This window comes from Idiotropiscis lumnitzeri, chromosome 19 (assembly GCF_059441095.1).
Source record: "Idiotropiscis lumnitzeri isolate Australia: NSW breed Sydney's pygmy pipehorse chromosome 19, RoL_Ilum_1.0, whole genome shotgun sequence".
Taxonomy (NCBI): Eukaryota; Metazoa; Chordata; class Actinopteri; order Syngnathiformes; family Syngnathidae; genus Idiotropiscis; species Idiotropiscis lumnitzeri.
Window position 1 is genome coordinate 8505876 of NC_142409.1, and position 12479 is coordinate 8518354.

The 12479-nt window shown below is 38.0% G+C and overlaps 1 non-coding gene across 1 annotated transcript; it reads left to right on the forward strand.

The window, feature by feature from the left end:
- The first annotated feature begins 326 nt into the window (after positions 1–326).
- On the forward strand, positions 327–440 carry LOC148318349 (U5 spliceosomal RNA). Its single transcript, XR_015839970.1, has one exon. It is a non-coding gene; the product is annotated as a U5 spliceosomal RNA (small nuclear RNA).
- The last annotated feature ends 12039 nt before the right edge of the window (positions 441–12479 follow it).

Below are 12479 nucleotides of genomic sequence, written 5' to 3' on the forward strand. Positions count from 1 at the left end.
CACCAAGAGTCAGACTTTCATTTGTTGTTTTATTAAAACGGGATGAAGGAGCGCGGAGGAGGAGCTGACAGCAAGCATGACCCACACAACCCGGAAATGCACCAATCTCCCGGCATGCTTTGCGTCGTTGGAATCTTTCTTTTAGGATTAATACTTATTTGTTTTGTGTTTTTTTAAACCATACTTTTATCATATTTACCTTGTGAAAACGCGATTCTCCTAACTGCGGTGTTGTGTGCACGTTGTATGAGGCGGTGGAGTAAAACCGTTAGTTAGAATTTTATCACTGAACATCAAGTACCCGTGCCTTGCTGTTCGGAGGCAGTACACTCTTGTTTCTCTTCAGATCGTATAAATCTTTCGCCTTTTACTAAAGATTTCCGTGGGGAGGAACAACAAGAGTTTTAATCAATTTTTTGATGCCCTGCGTAAGCGGGGCTTTCTCTCTGGTATAAAAAAAAAAAAGCTCCTAGATATCCCACAATCTATCTACGATTCCATCGATTGTCACTCGCATGGTAACGCGGAGATAAAATATCACACAATTCACCAACGGACTTGACAACGAAATGCAGAATTTTAAATGTTGTGAAATTTGTTATTTCAAAGTGCATTCATTACATATTCAAATTTAGTTTATCTTTGTTAACATTCGGCCGCGTTTGTGCGTAAGCGCGTCCGCCATATTGAATGTGTTGAATTCTGCACTGTAAAATAAGTACAATAAAAAAAGTACAATAAATTTAATTGATGACACATTCAACAAAGTCCCCGATTTGCAGAGATTCTTCCAGGTAGGATGTAATCACGCTTAAGGGTTTTTTCCATTCTCATTCACTTGTCATTATTTCCAATGGGGCAATTTGGAAAACACTTTGGTGGCTCAACTGAAGCACAAATATTGTATCAGATGTAAATATCAGCTACTGATATTCTAATTCCAAAGAGCATCATTAATCTGCAGATGGATCAGGTAGGTCATGTTACGTTTATTGTAGAATTGTATTAAATAATTTTAAAAGGTGTTGTTTCCTTGCTAGAATTGTGTGAAGTGAAGTACACTTGCAATGTGTTTCTGACCATTGTCCTTGAGCGCTTTTGAGCGTGTTGCTATGGTTTCATCTAGGAATGCACAGATGGAATTTTTTCAGACTCAGTATAAATTCTTAAATTTGACGATTCACCCTTGAAGTACTTAAGTTTGATTATTTAATAATGCAATTATATTTTGCGGCTGTGTTTTATTATTATTTTTTAACAAATAAAAACAGGTCTGAATTTACATTTTCGTGTCTGTTTTTCAGCTAGCGGGAAACTAAAAAAAATTAATGCCCTTGTGATAATCAGGAGTTCATTCTTCTCCCCAATGGATCTTCCTCACCTTCTCTAATGTGTTTTCAGAGGTCGGACAGGGTCCCGGTCCACCTGAAGGGGGGTCTGGTTGACAAGCTGCTCTACAGGACCACCATGGGACTGACCATTGGAGGGGCTCTTTACTGCCTCATAGCGCTCTACTTTGCTGCTCAGCCTAGCAACAAATGATTGTGCACAGTCGGTTGCACTCTAATTGGATGACAGGATCGGCGACTAATGGATGGTTTTCAAGGACATTTGGCGATTTAATATTCAATGTATATACCGGCATAATAAAATCATTATATTTGGAGATAATTTTGTAAGGACAACCAATAAAGTTTATTTTTTGGAAGCAGTTTTTTTTCCTAATCATTTTGTAGACTTTGTTCCATTTTGTAGAATTTGTTCCATTTATTGAAGTGAATTATTAACAAAAACTCATTAAGTAAATAAATGAATGGAATGTGGGAGAAGAAAAAATCTGTAATGATGCCCGACTGCATTATGTTCAAACAATAAGAAACTACTATTACGATTCCCCTCCAGCACTTAATTTTGTTATGAACACTAATCGCATATGATTATAGGGATGTGAATTAATTAAGTGAGTTTAATGATGTCATGTGCATCGTTAGAAGCAGGCAAATATTGGAAAGCAGCTTCTGCTGGTCTGATGACGTGCGGGTCAAAATGTATGTTAACACCAAACACAAATCCATCGTAAGTCTCAGATCATTGGAGAATCAAATCCAAATCAAATCTGCACCTGCTTTACTCTGAGCCCACTTGATCCTCCCTTTATGAATCCCGAACTTCCTTATTAATGTCTCTCAACAACCTCGTATTGATGGATTATTTAGGATTTGTTGTTCTCTCACTTGTCAAATCACTGAGAACAGCGAATCTATAGAATTTCCAGCGTCCACTAGTCTATTATTTTGCCTTTTGCACCATCATATTTCCAGCTCACAGAAAATCAATGTAGGAGCCCATTTTTGGCCTACACACTTGCCTATATACTGTAATACTCACAGGAATATATTCTTTATCCTCTGCGAGAAATGACTAATTGCAATTTAGTTGACACAGTCTTCTGTGCTTCGTGTACGTAATATGTGTAGAATCGCTGCATGCATTTTACTGCCTCCTGGTGGCCAAGACGGGCACACCTGAAGGAGCAACCTAATGGCAATTAAATTATCACGATGCAGAAAACTTTTGATGCCAAATTTTCACTTCGTGCCTAAATTGTCTTGCAATTTCGAAATTAGCCCTTCAGCAACCCACCCGTGCCATTGCAAAGATTACTGACGTCTCCTGAGGTGACATGAATATCAATGAGTCATTCCTCTTTTATGGATATCATCTCAGAATAAAAGGTCAGAGAGTGACTGTGAACTTGATATGCGCCCCGCTCTCCAAAATATCCTCCTAAAATAGCCAAAAAGCTCTATTTTGAGGATTACACAGATATTTTGTACACACTCACACGCGTCATCATCCTCTTAAATGTTGTCATCTCAGCCTGCTTATTATATCCTCTCCAGAAGAAAAGTGAAATATCAGGTTTCGGCATATGACTGCAAAATGGAGCTATGGTCTGCTTTTGGAGTATAGAAATACCCTGTGGTGATTCGTTGTTAACGTAGCCAACATTCATTCTCTCGGCCAAAAGTCAAATAAGTCATTGAGGTCTAAAATAAGTCGGATGACATTTTTTTTTGTTAAAATTCTTCATCCTCTGTGAAGAACTACTCATATTGCTGTGAGTTAATGATTGGTCGTGATGCGCCATATACAGTATTGCCGTAGTTTGTATTATACTGCCCCCACGTGGCCAAAGAGAACCATAACCGCAATTGAATTGAAGCAAAGGTTTGGCAAAAAGAAAAAAAAACACATTATAAAAATATTTTATTTATTTATATATATATTTACATTCATTTCTACGGCAAACACGGATATGAGATGCAGGTGTTTTTGACATTTTTTTTAAATTTTACATGAAGTCCTTTTATGAATCCCAATGACCAAATAAAATGTTCCTGACTCATCTATCGGTTTTTGTCATTTCCTTCCTCAAATTCATTTTGTAAAATTGTATGCATTCATTGTCCTCTTGCAGTTGCCATGGTAGTCAAACAATGTCGGATCCGCAGTACCTTGTTTTAATCCATCATTTGAAAAACGTGCTGTTCGTGAAAATAAAGAGCGGGATTTATACAATACAATACAATGTAACTTTAAGTCAATACATAGCTCTATTCATTAGTCGGTACATTAAATTACTCGCTCCATCAATGTCATTCATCACATCCAAGGAGAGTCCAAGACGACGACTCAGAACACAGAATCTCATAATTGGTTTAATATGAACAAAACTATGAACTCCATTTAGCGATTGTGCTTTGTGATGGAAAACACAGCTGCCATTCAAGGGAAAGGAACAGTTAGGTCCCTTCACCTTGCAGTGTGACTTGAGTTCGACACAGGACACATGACAATGAAGCAGTCACCATGACAACAGAGCGTCCACCGGTGATGTTCGAGAGATGCTGCTGAATGCTTGAAAGCGGAATTGTACGAGCAATGTTTTTTCCACGCTGTCATGCTGAGGTTGAAGTATATTTTTTTGGGAATGAAAAGGATGCATCAAAAAGGCAAAAAAAAAACGGCATTTTCTTTATTGGAGGTAAAATTGAGTCAAGGCTTCGGGATATGCTCCTACTCTCCTTCAACCTAAACAGAATTAGATATAAAATGGATATATGTTTGCAGAATTATACGATACGTAAAAAATATTTTTAGCGTATGCTTCTATGCAATTTATCTAATTATCATTTATTGCCACTAGATGGCGAAAAAGTGCCATAGTAGAAATCATTTATAACTGGACTGGCACGTGTTCAAAAAGTTAAAAAAATATATTTAAAAAAATTAAAGTGGCATTATTAATAACAGTTTCTTGGGATTTTAATTGGCTATGGCAAACTATGAGGCCCAAGGGAAACCAAAAGATTTGAAAAATGCCCATACACGCATCGTTTTGAGTCACTGGTTGTACTTTCATTTTACATTCATGTGCAAATTTACACCCGCTCTTTTATTTTCTGCAAATGGAAAATGGAATTCATCTAAAAAGGCACAACATGAAAATAGAGTGTGCATTTTAGATGGAATGAATGGAGATGAACTCAGTGCAGCACCGGAACAGCTGTCATTGCACTCATGCTGGAGTGATGAATTAATCCTCCACAGTGGCAGCAGTTGCAAGAAAGCATTGATTTAATGACCCGCTAGTGACGCCAACACTTGCAGAACGTCAGCAGAGCACACACGGAAACTATAACAATACAGTGAACCCTCTTATATCTCATGGACTCAAGCAATATTTTGAAGGCGTTTCAATAATATTACAATGTCCAAGTCCATGCTAGCTTCAAACAGTTTATTGCCACTCCCAGTTGAAGTTTACTTGAACTAAACATATAACAAAAGAATTACATGCAGTATTTAAACAAAGTAGATTAATTTCGCGCAAGTCCACTAGCTTAATGCTAGCAGAAAATTAGCATTGATTTAGCTTCTTCTCTGGTTCATCCAGACTACGTAGTATATATGTATGAATTATGTTGCCCCCTGGTGGCCAAAGTCCATATTTATTTCAATGGAGGAAGATTACTTCAGAAAAAATGTAACTCGGAGAAATGTACAGTCCTGTGACAGTTCTGCGCATAGAGAAAGAGTGTGAAAACCATCCATCCGTCATCTAACCACTTTTCCTGAGCGTAGTCATTTGGAACTGGCAAAATACCCAAGAGGTGGCACAAACCCTGGACAGATGGCCTCCATTAACGCTCATCTTCACACCTACAGACGTTTTCGATTGTCCAATTATGTTTTTGGACTGTCAACTCTGCCTGCGTTGTATTTTCAGAAGAAGATGAAACATTTTATAGTGGTTTAAACTGAATACAAATTTTAAATGTTTTTTTTGGGGGGGGGGTATCGTTTTTCATGGCTGTACTCGTTTTGGGTCATTCTTGAACTTTTGTTTCTGTGATTGAAACATTCGTGACCGGCACGGTCCAAGGCAACACATTTCTAATACATATTGTCGGGACAGAACACGGTGCCCTTCTTATGCTGTACATCTTTTGTGCAAGATGTGTTCTTTCAGACCGAGTCTGCACTTCAGAAGGGAGGACGACATGAAAGTCAATGACACGTGTCGCTGGGAGCAGTCAGAGAGGAAGCCGCATTCACTACGAACCTCATTGAGTTCTGCTAGTCAAAGGCCTTCAGTCTGAGGGAGGGAAAAAAAAAAAAAACGGCCGAGTAGAGCCTTTGGCTTTATCTGTCAACATTCTCAAGTATGGATTGCTTTAATCCTCATATATTGTGAAGGTCACATTTGACAGAAATCATATTTTAAATGTCATTTGTATCATTCATGCCCCATATCGGGATAGAATTTCTTTTACAGGATTCATTAAAAAAAAATAATAAAAAATGCTGGCTCCAACTCAAACAAATCACACCTTATAAATCATTCAGAACGTATGAAGCAGAACCAATTGGTACACTTTCCAACTCTTGAAACATAAATAAGCATAAGTGCTTGATCCAGTGTGATGAAAGCAATAAAAATGAGCAATCCAAGAAATTCCCCACTGAGGATCATTAATATCTCTCTTAAAAATGCAAAAATCAAAAAACCAAGCGATTTATGTGTCTCTAAAAATCAGAGGAGCACCATCACTATATTTGATTTATTTGGTATCGTGCTGAGATCCAAGGAAACTTTCAGTAATTAATCAGTTCGGATTCAACATTTTATTTTTAATATGATAGAGAAAACTGCACTGTTTGTTTATTTCTTTACGATTTCGCCAGTCAGGCTGTCCGTTGACAATTTTTTTCAATCGAGGCTTACTTGGCTGTGGATGAGCCCTCAGGTGCATGTCTGGTTGTCGACCCCCCTACCGCTTTGCACGGCGCTGTGAACAAACGAGCGCTTTTCATCCCAACAAGTTTCGTCCCAAGCAGAAATGGTGTGAGTGAGCACACCCCACCGTAATAAACACCCATAAAAAAGCAACCTTGTTAGCTTTTGCTTCACTTCCCTCCCACAGGCCGAAGTGTGCATGCCGGGATCGTTACAGACTCTAAATTGCTGCTAGGTGTGGAATGTTATTTTTAATGTTTGTCTGAAGTGGCGATGAGGGGTTTTAATTTATTCAACTGCAAGGAGGATTTGAGAGGTTGCTTTTAGTTGAGAGGTTCATCTTTGCTTTTTTTGTGCTTTATGTGTAGTTATTTTTCGGTAGCTTTTAAAGTGATCATTTTCCTTTAGATAAGGTTGCAACGATTTACAGTTTTTTTAACCCAAATAATATACAGAAATATTACTGAGTGAGTGTCGGACGACCTTGCTTCTCTTAAAAGGTCCGTCTTGAAAATGACCTCGCAAGTGGATCTGCAATCAAATCCACACTTTTCTCTACCTGGCAACACCAGCTAGCTGAATTCTGATTGGATAAAAACTCTAACCTTAAAATTAAACACTAGGATATAAAATGTTATCAATGTGAAGAAAATGATGATTTTTTTTTTTTTTTTTTTGATTATGTTGGGCCAGCTGGAAGGCCTTAAAGTCCTTGACCGCCCACCACTGAGTTCAGTTGTATTTAACTTTGAAATACAATGCATGGCTTCTTCATGCGCCACTTCGGGGAGGGAAACAAAAGAGAAGATTGAAAGCCGTCTCTGTTAATTGTTTACAGATAAAGTCCATGCACAGCATTGCACCGTGTTTTTTTTTTTTTTTTTTTATCTTTTTGTGTTCACAAGCGAGCTACACATTGTCCTGCTCCCGTCACACGGCGACAAAGCTTTTTACATATCGCTGCAGAAAGCTTTTGACGATAATACCATCTATCTACTGGAGCGCCACATTATCTACCGTATAGTCGTAACATACGGAAATACAATTGAGCATTTGTAACCGCAGCTTCTCCAACGGATAATGTGTAGGATAAGTCCTTTTCAAAAATGAATAACTGAAGAACACTGGCGGTATCTCCAATGGAAAAACAACGACCCTGCAAAAGCCCTGTAAATAAAACAAGTTCATTAAATAGCCGCAAGCATTTGTTGTGATGAATCGGGTACTTGAAACGGAAAATATACTCTCATTATACGCCAAACTTATTGAAACATTAATGTGGCCGAGTGTGTAGCGTACACGATGTGAAGCTCACAGGATGACCGACCGTATGTTGGAATCAAAGCAGAACTCATCTGCATTTCCTAACCATGCTTCGTCTTCACTCTATAACTTTTTTTTTTAAATTGCCGCAATAAGCCATGCATAATTTAAAAGGATAGATTTTCCAATGAAGGCCGTCTGATTTTTTTTTTTTCTTCCCCACCATCGTCTCATTGCATGAAGCCACTTTCAGCTGGAGAGGAGAATTACATCTGGAGGGTATTGGACCTGCTTTATTCTTCTGTCCCCTTGACCTCTATGCCTATTAAAATAAATCTCAGAATTCAGCACACAACTTCATTGTGTTTTTTTTTTCTCTCATTTATTATTAAGTTATTTGCAACTTGATGAGTCTGTGTATGTTTCTCTTACGGTCTTTCTCGCGCTGCTTTTCACAATATTACACACACACAAAATGATTTTTAAATCTTTTTCAATCTATATTAAATTGCCGATACAAGAATGACGAAATATGTCATGTTCAAACTGATCAATTTAATTTTTTTTTTTTTTGAGGGGGTGGGGGGGAATATTCACTCATTTTGAACTGCAATATTTGTCGGTGTGTATGCTGTGATGGATGGAAGAAAAATGATACATTAAGTTTAAAGCATTCTCCAAATAATATATTATATTGTGCCTGCATGCCCCCCCCCCCAAAAGCACACAAAGCACTTTTACATTATTGCCTCAGTCAGTCACCCGTTTAACAGTCTTGGGTTTTGATAGACATGCATTGGCTCTACAACCTGAGCTCAGACATTTTATTGAGCTGGCTAAAAATATTGTACAAAAGGAGACGTCAGTGTCAGTTTGACATTGAAAATTAATTCAACGAGGGTAGAAAATTGGCCATTTTTCTTGTCACTCCGCATACACCCTCATAATCCGGCACCTTGCTTTATGGAATCTCGAATACTCTGTTCGTCGTTTTTATCATTTGCTCAGCTCTGTCTTTGCATGTTCCGTTTTTTCTTTTTTTTTTCACCTTCAGCTCAACAGACGTTTGCTATGAATTAGCAATTAATGAATGAGCCACCGTTATGCCGTTTTGCAAGGGTTCAAAGTTAAAAGAATCTTGTGGATGAAAAATGAGAAGGGCCAAAGCACACGTGACAAGGTGAGTCGTACGGAGTCACATTGTCTGCGACTTTATCGACAGAAGTGAGATTTATCAAGTTTTATCGCCATGTTTATATAAAGTATGTGCTCTCTTCAAGCCGAGGTCACAAATTTAAATAATTACATTGAAAAACGTGATAATTTACAACGCACCAGCCACACCACCAGATATCAGGGTGGAGAATGATCCTTGAACCGAGTACATTTTGAAAAGTTTGTAACCTTCCACTCTGTTGTGTGTGTGTATACAGTGCATCCGGAAAAGTATTCATTGCCATTTTTGTTTAAATGAAACGAAAACAAAACAAAATATTCTACGTACATTTTACCGTCAGCACCGCATTTCCGCCCACAAACCAATCATGAAGGAAAAGGAATTGTTTGCAGTCCGCCGAGGCAGGGTTGACTCGAACGACAGATCTGGGCAAGCATACAGATTGATTTCAACTGATTGGGGTTAGCGTTAGGGTTAGCATGAGCGCTAGGGTTGCTGTTATGGTTAGCGTTAGCGTGAGGTTTAAATGTTAGGTTTTAGGTTAGGGTTAGTGTTAGGATTTGGATAAGAATTAGCATTTGGGTTAAGTGTTAGGCTTAGCATTAGGGTTGGGATTAGCATAAGGGTTAGCATGAGTGTTAAGTGTTAGGTTTAGACTTAGTGTTTGTGTTAGCGTTAGAGTGTTAGGTTTAGCATTAGGGTTGGGGTAAGCGTTCGGGTTAGGGTTAGGTTTGGGGTTAGCATTAGCATAAGGGTAAGCATTAGGGTTAGTTTTAGGGTTAGGGTGAGATGTTAGGGATGAGGAATGTTTGCGTTTTGACCCTGCGACAACTATCTTCAGAAATTAAGTGCCTGATGCAATCCTAATAGTATTCCTTGGACTTCTGTAGCTAAGGTTATCTTTTGTTTACCTTTAGTTTCAGTTTATCTTCCAGCTCTTCAGTCCAACGTCCATGCAATTTAGTAAAAAATCCTCTAAATAAATAAATACTCACGTTACTCTGTTATATATCAACTTCCTTATATGATTTAGTAACAAGTACTAGGGGTATAGTTTGTGAACTTTCTTGTACATATAAATGATGCCAATGGCATGGATAAATGTGGAAAAAACATACCTGTGTAATTAAGTTCCACTTTTTAAGACGGTTTTATCCATGAGTTGACACAAGGAATGCATCACAGTCTCTGTTTGTTCTCTATTATCATCAACTCTGTAACTGTTTGTTTATTTCCTTTGCTTTAAAAATCTATATTTTTCTATCAAATTTGATTTATAGAACACCAAATCATAGCAGGGTTTATCTCAAGTCAGTTTTCAATTAGCTCAGGTCACAGAGAGACACATAAATCTGCTATTAGCAAGCAGTCCTCCTTTATAAATAACTATATTAAAAAAAAAAGAAAAAAAACCCCTGAATGATTGTTTTTTTGTGTGGATTTTTTGTGGTTTATTTCAATAAGAAAAAAAAAGAATTCAGAATGGAGGATGAACAGTACGGGTGCAGTCGTGCCACATTTGCAAGGAACGCGCGTACGGGGATGAGCAACACAACTGAACATGTGACGAGCCACGTACCGTGCCAAATCTTCACTGCTTATGCCAAACAGTTGTTTCTATCCTCAAGCATTTTCCCACTGCTTATCGCTGGGAAGCTGGGAAGACTACCATCACTGCCCTTGTTGCCTTTTGGAGCGAAAATGTGGCATGATAATGATACTTTCTCCAGGGAAGTCGCTTTTCCGCTGTGAGATATCTATTCAGCTCGACATGACTACAGAGTGTTAATTAATAACGGGAAGAATGCGGTGCCCCTGGTGTAATACAAAAGCAAGTTTTGTTACTTTAATATGTTCGTTTCGCATCGGCCAGAGAGAATATGTATATTGCTGTGAGTATTATTGTCATCTCTGTTTGTATGTGTTGATGCTTTACAACCAATGTAATATCGATGCTGATTGTCCAGGTTTGATTTTTGCGTTTTATGTCAGTATTAAGATACCAGAATTTATTCTGATAGAATTATGGGATGGATGAACATTTTTGCGTTGAGCTTTTGTTTATAACGAAAGAGAATGAAATATTTAAAGCCAATTGAGTATAATACAGTTCAAAGTACTGGGGTTTTTTTTTCTTCTTCTTCTTTATGGTAATTCTCCATCTCCTCCAGAACAACTCACTGCTGCCATCCAATGTTGTGGCACAACATGGTACTACACTGTCGGCATATTTTCAGAAGAGAACAATGAAAACAGAGGAAAGCTAGCTAGCTGTGCAACACAGTAATGCTTTGCTGCTTTTTTTTTTATAATAATAATAAAATGGGTGGTTAGGCTTGGATTGGTCATGATTCCGAACCTCCATTATAAATTACATTGGTCTTTTTTTTTTTTTTTTTTAATGCGACATGGATTTAGTGAACCCGCATAAGCGTGTGCAAGCCTCCATTAGTTTGTGAACATGTGTATGCGCATGCACAGTTTACTGTGCAAGGTTCAGCTGGATGGACATCAAATAATGGTCCGCCATCAATCTCTGTCACATTGTCCACAGAGAGTGTGCGAAGGTGGTGGGATGTGGGGGAAGGGGTTCGGTGACAGCCCCAGACTACAGATGGGATGGGAGTATATGTGAGTGAACAAAGGGAGGGGTTACAACCTTTAGGACAATACGAGGGATGTCTTTGTTTGAGGATACTATCAGCTATGAAGTGTGTGTGTGCATTTTTTGAGAGACATATGGACGACTCACACGGGTGCAGCCACAGCATGTCATTGACGAAATCTAATCAAAAGAGAGCAGCAGGAAGAATATTATCCGTGTTTGTTGATATTATCGTTACGATATGTTCCCTCATTCAAAGCCACTGTGACACTGTCTTCAAACATCATGTGAATGTCACCTTCTATCTCTGTCAATTGCGTGCAGGGCTTTTTTGTTGTTGTTATTGTTTCAGGTTTAGTTAGTATTAATATATTTGTTTTAATATTGTCATCTCTAAATGTTATGGCCAAAAGTCATAAAGGAGATAAAGACATTGAGAGGATTGCGTTGGGCTGCAACATGGCGGGCAGCATTTAGGTCTGTAAAAGTTTACATAGTGAAAATATTCCTGTGAATATTGTTGTACGCACTGTGTGTGTTTGTATATAAGTTGTTTGACCTTTATGCTTGCGTAGCATATGGTAATTTCCGTTAGCTGATTTTGCATTGTATGTTATATGTATGCAGGTTTAGTCAAGATGACATTTTTTGGTTTGGTTAAATATTTTGGTTTTTCAGTATGCAATTTAATTCTCTTGTGATTTACAAGTCAACTCTGCTGTAAACTAACTGGGAGTGACAAATAAACAGCTTGAAGCAAACACACTGTGCTCTTATTTGGGAACTGTGCATGGCAGCGATGGGTAAAAGGAATACTATAGAAATTGTTTTTCAATATGTTAGCGTGTTAAAGGTGTGTGGGAGTGGTGGAACTATTTGTAAATAGATTATATGGTCACAACAGGATAAACGGTGTTGAAAATGAATGGATGGACTATACAGTTGACTTTAAGAATTGGTTCACTGTAACAAGGTAGTCATAATAGTGGTGAAAATAAAATGGACTCATTGTAATAACACAATAATTACATGTGATAGATTTGTTTGATAATTCGAATTTGCTTTTTTTTATTACAGGACAGTACATCAATGAATAGAGTAGTTACACTTTTTGTTTACAGTGGTTGAAG